At 35.7% G+C, this 13,939-nt stretch overlaps 1 long non-coding RNA gene across 1 annotated transcript; it reads right to left on the bottom strand.

Moving 5' to 3' along the window:
* Positions 1-415: 415 nt before the first annotated feature.
* Positions 416-13,308, bottom strand: LOC109366156. Its single transcript, XR_002112277.2, has 2 exons — positions 13,198-13,308; positions 416-2,448 (listed from the first exon to the last, which is right to left on the bottom strand). It is a non-coding gene; the product is annotated as an uncharacterized LOC109366156 (long non-coding RNA).
* Positions 13,309-13,939: the final 631 nt, after the last annotated feature.

The raw sequence follows: 13,939 nt of genomic DNA on the forward strand, positions 1-13,939 counted from the left end.
CACAGCCAAAAGAACCTCCATGGGATCCTGTGCAAAAATGTCAAAATCTCCACACCAAAATGAAGAGCAACCATAAATATTACCTCAGCAGTAAGTACAGCGCCTTCACCTTCTCCCCTCCAGTAGCTGCAGATGTGTGCGCATTGCAAGGATTGTGTTTCAGCCTTTCTGGAAAGGAATTTGAGTGGGAGAACAAAAAGTCAGTGGGATTTGCTAGTAGGAGCAATACTCACAAGGAGGGAAAAGGGGCAGTAACTCATAAGGGCAGAAGCATCAGTATGAACAGGGTCACAGAATGCAGCTTTAGGACTGGCATCAAGGGACCACTGGCTCAGAAACAACAGACTTCTAACCCTGTGCCTGTGCCTCTTGAATCACAAGAAATCACGCAAGAAAAGAACCCAAAGCCATCAACTCTGTGTGAACATCTTGGTATTTTATTTCAATGTACCCTTCAGAAACACTGAAGCAAGCAAAATTTTAGGTGAAAAAAAAATATACGTATCTGAGAAATGTGGTATCTGTCCATATAGCATAATATTAAATTAGATCATTACTAAATAAAGTCAGAAGAGACCATGTTACTCTTCACAGCCAATACAGTCCATTCCTTTTGTATTTATACTAATTTTACACATACTTTCCTCAGTTTATGAAAGAGAAACATGCATCTCTTGAGAACTGTTAACATGGCTGAGAACTGAATCTTATTATCACAAGAACAGAATAAAGTAGGCAGACTTACAGGCAGCATCTCTGGAATCTTTGGTACAATTGGACTTGTCTTGGTGATACTAATCAATTAACAACAGTGAATGGAAATGGACACAGTCATCTTTTGGTAGCCTAAGGTACCACATTCTCCCACTGTCCACACAGTGAAATACACAGGCTGCACAAGCAACCTAAGTCTTTTCCCTTTATCCAGTGTATCTCTTCTTTTGTCAAATTACTGACAGAAGTGCTACTTACTGCAGGAGATATGCAAACATATGCGAAATATGCTTGCAGCATGCAGCCAAAAATCTGGGGCAGCGGCCTGCAAGCAATTAACTACAAACACAAACATGTTCTCTACATCTAGTACATGCAGTTGGCTGACATTCCCAAGATAAGTTATTTGGAGTTATTCCAGAAAATCCTGACATACAGATTGTAAAAGCACGTGGAATAACATCATCTGTCAAGGATGCTGCTGTTGCTGTCAGTGTTCTTCAAGACAGAAGACGAGAAAACAGTGTTGGGAATTTTAGCTTGTAATTACAAATCATAGGGTTTTTAAATTTTATTTTTCCTATTTGAGAAACATTTTGATCACAAGGCCAAATCAAACAGCCTACTTCAGATACCTGCTTCTCTTCATTCCTACCTAGTGCTGGACATGATGTTGCCTAAACCCACCCGCTGTGTCTGACCATCTCAGCTAATCCAGGCTCTATACACCACTTACTGGTTTCCTGGGGAAGGTTGTAGGTTTGAACCTGAAAGCACCTTACAGAAGCACACATACGGGGAAAAAATCTGGTGCAAAGGGGGGTGACACCTGTCATACAGTAAAGTGACAGGGTGCTCTTGGATCTCCCACCAAAGTCCAAATAGTGCTCCCTCATTTATGATGTAGTCACTGAGGCTCACCTCAGAGTCCTACTAGAAGCCCACAATAATTCGTCACAAGCCGTTTTCACCCTCTCTATAGCATGGATTCTGTAGCCACTAGCATTGGAAAGGTTAGTTTTGACATAAGCAGACTTATTAGTCTACAGGCAAATTTCGATTTTGACATAATTTTTTCTTTTGTTTAAGAAAGCAGCAAAGTACAAGCACTCATTTTGCTAAAAATCTCAAGAAACATCAGAAAACGCTTGGTTGGGTTGTTTCCTGTAATGGAAGAGAGGAAGAAAACATTCTCTTTGTATGTACAAATCACTTCAACTTCATTAGCAAATATAAGAATGTAAGAAATTAGGATAAAACCCTAAAAATGTAATTTCTCTGCCATAAATCACTATATACTTTCCAGCAACTACAAGTACTCTGATTATTCACTTAATGTCTTAAGACAGATGTTTCTCTTTCAGCTGAAGAAAAGTATTAAATCACTGTTTTTCATATAAAGCACAATACTATAAATGTGTAACAGCAAACCAATAAGATAATAAATTTAAGAAAATAACTTTATTATTACAAAATAACAAAACTGGAGCTCCTTTCTAAAATTATTTTCACAAGCAATCACTACTGTAGACTCGACGTGAGAATCCAGCTTGTATTTAGAGGTATCTGTTTCGAATGTACTCTCTGTACATGAGGAAGTCATCTTTTCCCAAGGGCTGCATGTTTCCTTTTCCAGCCTGAATGTGTGCATGAAAAATTTCTATTGATTTCCTATCAACTCTCGGAGGCTGGACTTCATAAATATTATCTTGAGAAAAGGAGGAGATCGGTATTCTGGAAGAAAACACACAGAATATTTGAACTTTAAATAAAACAAAATTGCATAGCTAAAGAGAAGTACTTATTTTCCTTGAAATCTATACATGAGAGTCAATGGAAAGGTAACTTGGCAGTCAATAATCCATTTACCTAGATTGTTACTGCAGGCTTGGTAAGACCTGATTTCCAAGTAGGGTAATTAGGTAAGATGTCACTAATCACATTACTGTATACTTTCGGTACTTCCTTCACTCTGTCCTCATTTTTTCCATCCTTCCTCAGATCTTCTACGATCAGTAGGCACCTGAGCTGATCTGTGCCATACATTATAGCAGATAATGGGAAAACTTCATTTTTTATAATTGCTACCCACTTGGTAGCAATTATAACAAGCAAGAGATTACTTTCTAAACCAACAAATAGAAAGGATTTATCAGATAAGAAATGTCCATCTATCTATAAGGAAACAGATGACTGACTATCGGCAACAACACTCTGTACAATGGCACAGCTGATATCTCCTGAACTTATCTTTTAAATAGCTTCATACAGTACATGTTCTCTTTGAATCCTAGTATTTACATCTACTAATCTTCTGAGAAATACATGTAGTCTGAAAGTTTCCAAGAACCTGAGTACACCAGAACTTTTCTAGGCACTGTTATAAAATCAGACTCACTCATAAGGCAGAAGCTGGTCTTCTCACTACAACTCTGGAAAAGTGCATAGGCAGCAAGAACTGATTGCGTCTCCCTGTACTCTGGGCTCATAAGATCACATCTGGAGCGCTGTGCCCAGATTAGGGCTCTCCAGTACAAGGCAGACACTGAAATACTTGGATGAGTTCAATAAAGGTCATCAAAATGATTATGAAGCTGGAGCACTTGATGTATGATGAGAGGCTGTGTGTGCCAGGTTTGCTCACTTCAGCTATCTCCAACTGCCTAATGGGAGGTTATAGACTCCATGGAAGTAGCCTCTTCGTGGAGTATGTGTTGAAAGAATAGATTTCTAAAAAGGACAAGAAAATAGCAATGTGTGATACTCTGATCACGTTTAAGGGAACATTTGTCCATTGTGAGGGTTGTCAAACATTAAACAAGTTGCTCAGAGAGACTGGAGAACCCCCATCCATAAGGACACAAAAAACTCAAGTGTGCGTGGTCCTCAACAACTTAATTTAGTCCTTCTCTGGGCAGGAGACTTGACCAGATGGCTTCCAGGATCCTTTCAAATTTAGAATATTTGATGGTTCCAAGCCAAATTTTTCAATCATTCTCCCAAATCAACAACAAAGTAGTAACAAAACTACTTATACATAATATATAATAAATGAATAAACACAAAGTATATGTGTAACAATTTCCATTTTTAAAGCACAAAGCTATTATGAAAGCAATATTCATAAGTATACTACATGCATTTCCCAGCAATACTTCAGTAATTTACTTATAAAACAGTCCTCGACTTTTACCTGCTTGATAGCAGAACAATTTGGATTCCACAACAGAACATTCAATAACTAATATGTCAACATCTGAAGGTAACCTGTGTTAACTTTTTCTTCTGTTAAGATTATTTGATTTAGAAAAAATCTAATTTTGAAATGAACTCTGAAGAAAAACTATCTGACAGAACTATGAGTTATCTAGAACAGTGGATGCAATGCACCTATAATTCCTAAGCAGGAGAAATAAATCATTTTTCAGTTATTAAAAAATGGCATACATGTTTTGCAGAGTTCTCTGAATCATCAGTTCTCATATATTTATAGTTTTTGTTTCACCTGGAAAAGCTACTTTAACTCTTTAGATAGGCGTTAACAAACTACTGCTTTATAAAACTCTCTGTAAACAAAGCTGCCCAAGCATTCGCTACAACAACGATTTAAACACTGCAGATAATACACTTTCTTACCACCATATACACTGAACACTTTGATATATCAATCCTTTTCTTCTATGTCAGACCAAAATTTCATGACACCTACTATCCTGCTTCATGAAACAACTAGTGTCAATGCTTGAGGATAGCTTATTAAAACAAAACAGGTACTGAATAATCCCATCTCCAGTATATTTATCAGTCTCAGCATCAGAATTTAGGAATTATGTGAGATAAAATTTGAAACTGGACTTCTATTTCACGGGACGCAATTTCCAAGGTGTTCACTGATTTTTGTAATATTTCTCTGAGACATATAGAACCTTCTGGGGAAAAGTTCTATTACTTGGTTGTATCTGATGTGACATTCATTTGATTTGAGATTACATGCTTTGGTTACTTGTAGTTCTTAAAGTGGAAGAAATGGTGAACAGTCATACTCTATTTGCCTCCTCCGCATCACTATTATGCAACCAAATGTATTTTATCTCTCCTCATACGTTAGCTATTTTCTGATCAACCTCATCATCTTGTCATTTATGGAGAGTTCCAAAGCCTACTACATCCTTTTTGATAATGCAATGAACAAAACTGCCTTTAATGCCACAGATTTTTTTTAAACTAGCTTTTTCATGTGCCATCTAGTACGTTAGCCATTGAAGACAGATTTTCTAAATACTTTACATTACTTAAAAGCATACTGGTATAACAACCAGCGTCTGAAAAACAGAATGCTATTGTTAAATACCAAATCAGTGTATGCATACATTTTTTTGACTCAAAACTTCTCAGCTAAGAAATTACAGCAGCAACTTTCTGTCAAAGCTGATTATTTTCAAAAGTGAGCATCAATCAACCCAAATGCAATGAAGATTCATACATATTAACATTGCTAAATTCCACACAAAATATGATTCACTATCTAGGTGCCCTCAAGAAATAAGTTACTTCTGAGTGTGTAATATCCTCTTTTAAAGGGAAAATACAGGGAACTGTGCCTTCAAAGAATTGGAGAATTCAAATGAAGGCAAAGACCTTCTATAAATGAAATACAGTAATGGTCCTCTAGCTGCACTATGAGCATGAAGTAATGCCTGCAAGGTCAATCTGGAAAAAGCTCCACTGATTCTCAATCAACTGGAAGAGAACTGTGGAGAAAAAGTTTAAGTACACCAGCAAGTACAATATCAGATATTCAAAACTACCCAATATTCACAGTGTAACAGCAAACAGTTGATTTCCAGAGATGAAAAATAACAAGGCTGCCTCTGAATTAAAACTTGGTCAAAACATACCAATGTCAGACAAAAGAAATACTAAAATAAAGGTTTGAATTCATCTTTCAAATCTCCATCACATAGATTTTAAGTCTGTGTTGAAGAGTAAAAAAATTCAACTTCTTGCAAAAAAAAAGTCCATAGGAAAATATTTTTCTTCTGGACTAAAAGAACATTTTTTTTTTTCTACCATTTTCAGTTTCTAAGAAAGGAAAAGTTAAAGGTCACCTATTACATCTAGAATTACTTAGGACAGCATGGTTTAACTTCATTATTATTTTTAAGAAGCATAAATTCTTCCATTTATTTGATATATAATATGAAGGGACAAAGTCAGAAGAAAAAGCATCAAAGCTTTTGATTTTAAACAAGATGGGACTACAACAGCAATTTCCTTTCAAGCCCTTCTGATCATCTTCCCAAACTCATCAAATAATTTATACTTTTTGACTACAAAATACAATGTTACCTAAGCAATATGATATATATATATGTATATTAAAAGTAAACTACAATTGCATAGAATATAATAATGCAAAGAAAAGGTTTTTCAGACTATTTGGGAACTGAAGATACAGACTGGACTCACAAAAAGTTTATATGCCTAAGCCACAATACTTTCTGATTTTACTGAGTTTTCAACAAGTATAGTGCAAGTTAGAATAGATAAATTTGTGTTCTTTCTTGGAACTTGGCTGAATGGCATGGAGTATTAATTGTTCAGGTGTTACAACTACAGCACCCTAAAAATGACACATTTAACTGAAATCCAAGCTTTCCTTAATCTTTACTGTTATTCAGTGAAAGTTGCCTTAGAAGACGCTCCACTCTTCATCTACAAGTCTTAACATATGCAAAATTTATGTAACACAATTTCAAGTCCAAAGCACAGCTTTGATGGTGATTTGGCCCACAAATTTCTACTGAAGCCAATCATGAAAACACAGCTATTTCAGATTATCACCAGCTAATTTAGCAACATGTTAAGAAATCCCTTTGACTTATATCGGACTTTAACAGTTATGGGAATGGTTACCACTTGAAGGCATCTCTTTTCTAAACTTTTAATTATAAATTTAGATTGGATTTAACAATGCATCTTATCAAACAGACTGTAAAATGCCTTAGGGTACAATTTGTCTCTTCCCATGCTACCTTTGTTTAGCATAGTGGTTTCCAACTTTTAAGCAGTCTTCTGAAAACTGTCAGTGCTTACACCTCCCTGAATCTGTCCCTTAATATCTTAAATATCACCACCCCTTCAATCCTTTTCCCATTAATTTAAGGGACTTCTGCCATAATCTCTTCCTTGCTTCCAAGACTATGTCTACAACCACATCTTTCTTGCTCCCTTTCTAATTTAAGGGTAGACACTGCCAAACTCTCTGCTCTTCATGACACTCTTGCTGGCTGCCAAAGGGGCAGTGCCAAAAGTAAGTAAGTAAGCCAGGCCAGCTCACTCATTTTAAAGACATTCAACAGCAACACGTGATGATGCACGTTTCTTTGGGATCTTCAAAACAGCAGAAAGGCAGTTGAGCTGGCCAATGTCAGTTTAGCTTAGTTCTAGCTTAGTTTGGCTCTGCAAACATCATCTATACTATAAACATACTTTTCACCAGTTGGTCCAGCATTCCTATAGTTAAGCGTGCATTAAAATTTCCTGCTTTGTTTCGTGTTTTCCATATAAAATATTACTTTGTTTTTGAGGAGTATCTTAGCAACATTATAGTGCTCTCAGAAAGGTAACTGCAGTGTTTTAAAATGAAAATGTAATTGCCTCTTCTTTATAATGTAATTACTAAATGATGATCAATTTAATTAAAAATTTGATAAGGGCTTTTAAATCGCAGAGTAGAACACTTGCTGCTATAATCAGTATTAGAATTGTTCTTTAGATCACTAACTTCTGAAACAATATATGTTAAATGGCGATTAAAATGTAAATTCTGTGAAGAAAAGCCTCTTATGGGAGGAATTTCAACAAGTATCTCCTCAAGGGCAAATCACATGAATTCCTAAGCAGATAAAATTGTGATCCAATTTTGAATACTGAAATTTAGTTCTGTTCATCTATTATTATTACAGCTGAGAAAACAATCTAAAATTTGTTTCTACTCTTAGAACTCTGCTCATTGAGAGAGTATAAGTGCTCACCTTCTAAGAGGTAAAGAAGGAAAGAAATAGATTACAAATTCCTGGTATTGCAGCTGGTCATTTCTGAAAAACACAGCCACTGCATATTGCTCAGGTCTGTGTTATGGTAATGTAATGTCGCTGGTCATCCAGAGAGTTTGGCTGCATACCTAAAATCAAGTTATATTTTACCAAGTTGTAGACAGAAATTGCTATGCTGCATCACAGAAACATTTGGTCCTTCTAGAATTAAAGACATATAGCTCATGATTTTGCAAAAAGTCTTAGTGCACAGACTGTATTTTTATTCTTCCTTATTTTAAATTATTATGATGTATATGTATACTGTATATGTATATGTATAATGTAAAATTATGTATTATAATTCCTGCTGAAGTTTCTTAATCTTAGGATTCTGTGGTACTACAGAATGTAAATACGACAACAGAATATAAATTAATAATAAAAATGTAAGCAAGTTACCTGCCTATATGATTAAGATAAAATTCACAAAATGCTTGCTGCTTTTATGCTTCTCTTAAACAACAAAAACTCTTGTTTCAAAAGACTTGAAACTCTTCCGAACAGCGTATGACTCACTAATATGCTCTCACCAAATCAGCACTTTGTTCTGTTTTTTTTGTTGGTACTTGCATGAGTAATACTGTAGAATTTCCACTTTAACTTCCATTTTTTTTTCCCCAACAGTGATAGTTTATCCTCCGCATCACTATCATATACTGCTAGTTGATTATAAACACTAAAGTGCGTGCTTCCAGAATTGGTATCAAACTCTAGTCCATCTGAATTTATATCTAGATGTTTGTAAAGTAGATATTTTTTCAAAGAATTCACAGCTTCTGCACTTATTTATCTAGTTTAAAGCATTTAAGCTGGAATTCTAGCAAACAGCATTTGATGCTAGCATACCGTACAAACTTCATGTCACCATCTAACATCAAAAGATGCCATTTACTCAAATGCAGCTGGCCTGTATAGTCCACTAGAAAGTGAACAGCAAAAAACAAACCAAAACGTACTACACTAATTTGATGCCATCTCTATTTATTGACTTGTTTCTAAAGACATGACCTTTCTGAAGCACTATTGAGTCAAGTCATTTCCTAAGACTTGAAGAAACTGGGACAAAGTGAATGTCATTTTGAACATTTAGTTACTAAATCTCAATTGCTTCAACATGCTAAAAATATCTTGAAAGAACTGTAAGTTCATATATGCCAGTTTTGATTAATAGGCACATATTAAACTGTAAATGTTTATAGTATGCTTGTACTGTCCACTCATTTAATCAAAGGCATTTCTCCAACATTAGTTGCATAGGAATCTTTTGAATAAGTTTACTATCTTACAGCAGAGTCACAAAGGAGAGCACATTATTTATCAGGTTATCAAATAAACCTGAGAGATTTTTATTTCTATGGCCTCCCAATAAAAATTGATTGGAATGTAAACTCCGTGTCCTGAAGGGACAGTACTCTGACATGCAAAGGACAGTTACTTGCACAGTAATTGTGACCAGACTTCACAATATTATCATTTCACTAGGAGTTTGTTGTCTCTGCAGTAAGAATATTGAAATACTCTTCAGTTCCTACAAAGTTTCATACTTAGAAGAAGCTGTGCATGGTGGTATACTGAGCTCACACTACAGCAGTCACCAGAGAATCACCATAGTAATTCTCTTTCAATCTGTAAAGAATATCTAAAGAAGGAGACAAAATGTACTCTGTTGCCTTGTTTGAATCCTAAGTAAATATATCTGACCTATTATGAGCTATTTATTTATTTATTTGTTTTCCCTAAATGGTAGCCCCTTAAGTTGCTTACTGAGCTCTTGAAAGGAGTCTTTGAATTTCTTTTTCCCTCCTTATGCACAATTCCCTACAGACAACAAAATTTCAGTCACATCCTTCAGGAGCAGAGAAGACTGAAAAATAGGAAACCTTCCTAACAGCATACACAGTTTCAAAAGTCAAAGAAAGAACAACATCTCTTTACACAGTTACATACTTCAATGAGAATTTTACAATCTACATTAGGAGCAGGTTCTCTACAGTGCAGAAAAGGAATTTGAGAGAAAGTGAGAACATCTCATACAGAAAGGTGATCTCTCAGGAGCCTTTTCAGTGGGGAAGACTTATGCTGACCTTGCTAATTCAACATTTAAAGACTGTATATAAAGAAGTCAGGAGGTAGGACACAACAAAACAAAGCAACTACCCAAAGAACCCACAGAGAGGTGGGGGCAAAGAAAGGGAATACTGTGTTCAGTTTTGGAAAGGAAGAACTTAGATCAAATGTGAACATTTAAATTATGGCATTTTTTGTTTTTTAATTTAAGCAGACATGCATAAACAAATGGAAAATGATGATTAAATCGGATAAATGCTGATGGTTTCATTGGCAATATAACATTCAGCATTTCAGATGACAAGTCTACCAAAAATGCTAGGCTAATCGAATCTAGACTTTCTATTCTGAAAAGCTCAGAGCTCAGTGTTGACAGAACAGATGAAAGAGAAGAAGATTATTCTTCCTACATATATGAGGATCTGAATCACGTGGACTTTAAACCATTTTCCCAAGGTCCCTGGGAAACAACATCCAAACTTAACAGCAACTAGATAAGAGCTCCTTGTGATTTAAGTTTAGTGTAAACAAATAAAGATGTAAAGTTTGTTAACCTATGTTTTATAAATATTTATAAGAATTCTTTGGCTTGTGAATAAACGTTTTTACTGAAATTCATGAAACTTAACTTTTTTTGACATGAAACAACAAATTAGGGTGCTAATTCGAAATAGAGAATGCAAAAAAAGCACTGTATGATCAAATTACCAGCTTGGTTAAGAATCCATGACAACTAGTAATTTTCAAAGTCACTTGTTGACTAATTATGAATGCACTTTGATTTGCCTTTGTTTCCACAGCACTGCCAAGAAACTATTCAGGATATTTAGCATATGTTTAATGTAAAACAAACAAACAAACAAACAAAAAAAAAAACAAAAAAACCCCCGATCTACTAAATCTTCTACAGATACAGTATTCATTTACTTCTGCCTTTCAACAATAAGGACCTCACTCCCTCCAAGAACTCCTAGGATTTGAATACGCAGAATGATGAACAAGCTCAATGACAACTGTTTGTTTTGTGCAGTTATAAGGAAGTGATAATGCCATGTTTGCTTAGCAAATATAAAGCAATTTTTTATCTAATCTTCCAAGAAATAGACCTTATACTAATAAATTCATAAGGAAGTACTGAATGAAGACGAGAATTTCTCTAAATGGATGAAATTGTTTTCAAAAGTAACCAGGGCTGTAAAACACTCAATGATAATTACAACGTGTTCTGCTGTACTTTTAATTTTTTAAAAGATACTAACAGAGTAAAAAATACTCAAGTAAAACAGTCAGCAAGTTAAAAGAAATGGAATATTCAGGGCGTTTCATTGCTCACTGAAATTTTCCTAATTTCCTTTACCTGGAAACCAACAGTAAAAAAGCCCATGCTCTACTCGAGCAAAGTTAAAAGCTAACTTGCATATAATAGTTGCTACTCAGTATCAGTCATGTCTGATCAATACAGGTGTTACAAGCAGAACCTAAGCAGTCTTGATTTAAAATAAAATTACAAATTTAACTTTAAGAGAATTTAGAAAACATGGACTATATATCTTTGAAGATGGTCCATTTTCAAAGATTTAAGGAGAACACAGCTCTAGCCTATCCTGCAAATATCACTAGACTTTCCTCCTGCTTGGGCTTCATCAGCATCAGAATAGGGCAGTGGATATCTCTGGATTCATTAAAGTTGGTGCAAGTGTTATTACTATTCTGCACAGCCCACAGTGCACACAGGCACTGAAGACATCTTGTATCCCAGTGTATGCAACCAGCTAGTCTTCACAACAAGAGCATTAAAGCATATCCACAGTCTTCTCCAGAAGAGCTACAGTGAATCAAAAGACTCAATTCTCCCTTCAGGAGGAAATCAGATTTCTTGCACTCCTAGATGAATGTAAGAAGAGCATCTGGAAAAATGACTGAAAGTATGTTTTTCAGCAGTTATTTATATCACACCGCAAAGAGCAGTAGGAAACCAGGTACAGGTACATAATGTCAGCCAGAAGTAATTACACCGCAGTACTCAAAAAACCCTCTCTTCAGATGCATGGTAATATAGTGTACCAAAAGAATCGCTGTGGTCCTTGTTCAAGTGTCCATTTTTGCTTCTAATCCACAGGAGGTTCATACTATTTTTAGGTTATATGTTTTATTATATGTTCACAATACTCTGAGTTTAGTATTCTCTGAAGAAATTTCTGGTTCAGAGCACCAATTCAAATGTTAGCACACAGAAAGAAAGCTTCCATTTTCCAAAATTGAACACCATGCTTTGAAAGAATGGCTCCATTTATGACCTGTGTTGAAAGAAGATTCTGTCACCACCCAAACAGTATTTCAAAGTTTTAAAACGTTATTAAAATGCAGAACTGGCAGAGAAAGATGATCTCTATCATTTCCAGAGGAAGAGTGACAGGAGGCACAGCTTTGTGTTGTCTGTGACTTAACACTACTTTCTACACTTAATGCGACTCAGAAATACATAGAAATTACTCTAGGGAAAGTTAAAAAACAAATGTCTGAGCCTGCCCAAATGCCACCATAATTATATGCACAGATTCTCTTTAATGTGCTCATTTTACAGCAGCATAGTATGGGGAATAATTCACTCTAAGTTTAAGGGGCAGGAAAGGGATGATTATCTCCTACAGCTGTCACAAGCATGCTGGGAGATTTTTGCAAAAAAATCCACGGAGATGCTTCTGAGGAAAACGCAAACTCAACATGTTCTTTTCTTTACTTAAAATGCATGACATACTGATTTTAGCTAGCACATGTCTGCTGACTTCAGTGACACAGATACAGGCACAAAACAAAACAGAAATCCACTCCTTGTTTGCCCTACCTTCTCCAACACTGGGCCATCCCTCAGAGAAATAAAAATATGGAAATATCCCATTTGACCTCTCAAGACTCCTCAAATGTATAATAACACAAATATATGGCATTCAAGAGCTTTCTCAGAACAAACAAACTCAGATGACTGCAGTCTAAAGATTGAACTGCATTTCTCAGTTTTTTTATGCAGTGTATGTAAGTCAATCAACTTCTTTCAATCTAACTCTTTCAAAAGCAATAAGGAATTGTTTTTTTACACTCCATAGCTTCAGCAATTTGCATAGAGATAACTGCAAATCATGGTAAGATTTTAAGTCACAAGGGAGAAGTTGGGACCTGATTCTTCACACTACACACTGATCCCTCAACAGAAGTTTGACTCTCTAACAGTTTAAGATAAATTTTACCTGATAAACTTTTATAGGTCTAATGAAAAAAGTAAAAACAAATAGACTAAGGGAAAAAGAAAAATACTTACAAATTTATAACCCTATCCAACTGATGTTTGGAACAAAATTGCTGGCTGCTCTTATCTTGCTTGTGTTGACTTTGTCCCAGCTGAACAAACCTGTGAGAAACAGTTGAGAGGAGAATAAATCAAATGTAAAAGCAGTATCTCCCCAGTAGACAAACAATGAGTCTTTAAGTAGTGACTATAATCTACTTCTGGAGTATACAAGAGGGATTTTTAAAACTACACAGTAGGTGCATGTGAGAATTCTGCAGCTTCTTCTAGCTTGTAAAAGGTTTGCCTATTAATTGCTGTCATGTAGTATTTCACGGGGCAGAAGAGGAGACTGAGATATGACCTCATTAATGTTTATAAATATATAAACGGTGAGTGTCAGGAAGATGGAGCCAGGCTCTTCTCAGTGGCATCCAATGAATAGAGCAAGGTGCAGTGGGTGCAAACTGAGACATGGGAGGTTCCACGTAAATATGAGAAAACATTTCTTCACAGTAAGGATAACAGAACACTGGAGAACAGGCTGCCCAGAGAGGTTACAGGGTCTCCTTTACTGGAGACATTCAAAACCCACCACATTCCTGTGTGACCTGATCTAGGTGTTCCTGCTCTGGCAGAGGGATTGAACTAGATGATCTCTAAAAGTCCCTTTCAATCCCTGACATTATGTGATACTGTGATTCCGTGAAACAGGCTTCAACATCAAATCAGAAAAGATCAAATTGAAATAGAACTGCCCTCACAAAAAAAAGAA

The sequence above is a fragment of the Meleagris gallopavo genome, chromosome 2, assembly GCF_000146605.3.
Source record: "Meleagris gallopavo isolate NT-WF06-2002-E0010 breed Aviagen turkey brand Nicholas breeding stock chromosome 2, Turkey_5.1, whole genome shotgun sequence".
Lineage (NCBI taxonomy): Eukaryota > Metazoa > Chordata > Aves > Galliformes > Phasianidae > Meleagris > Meleagris gallopavo.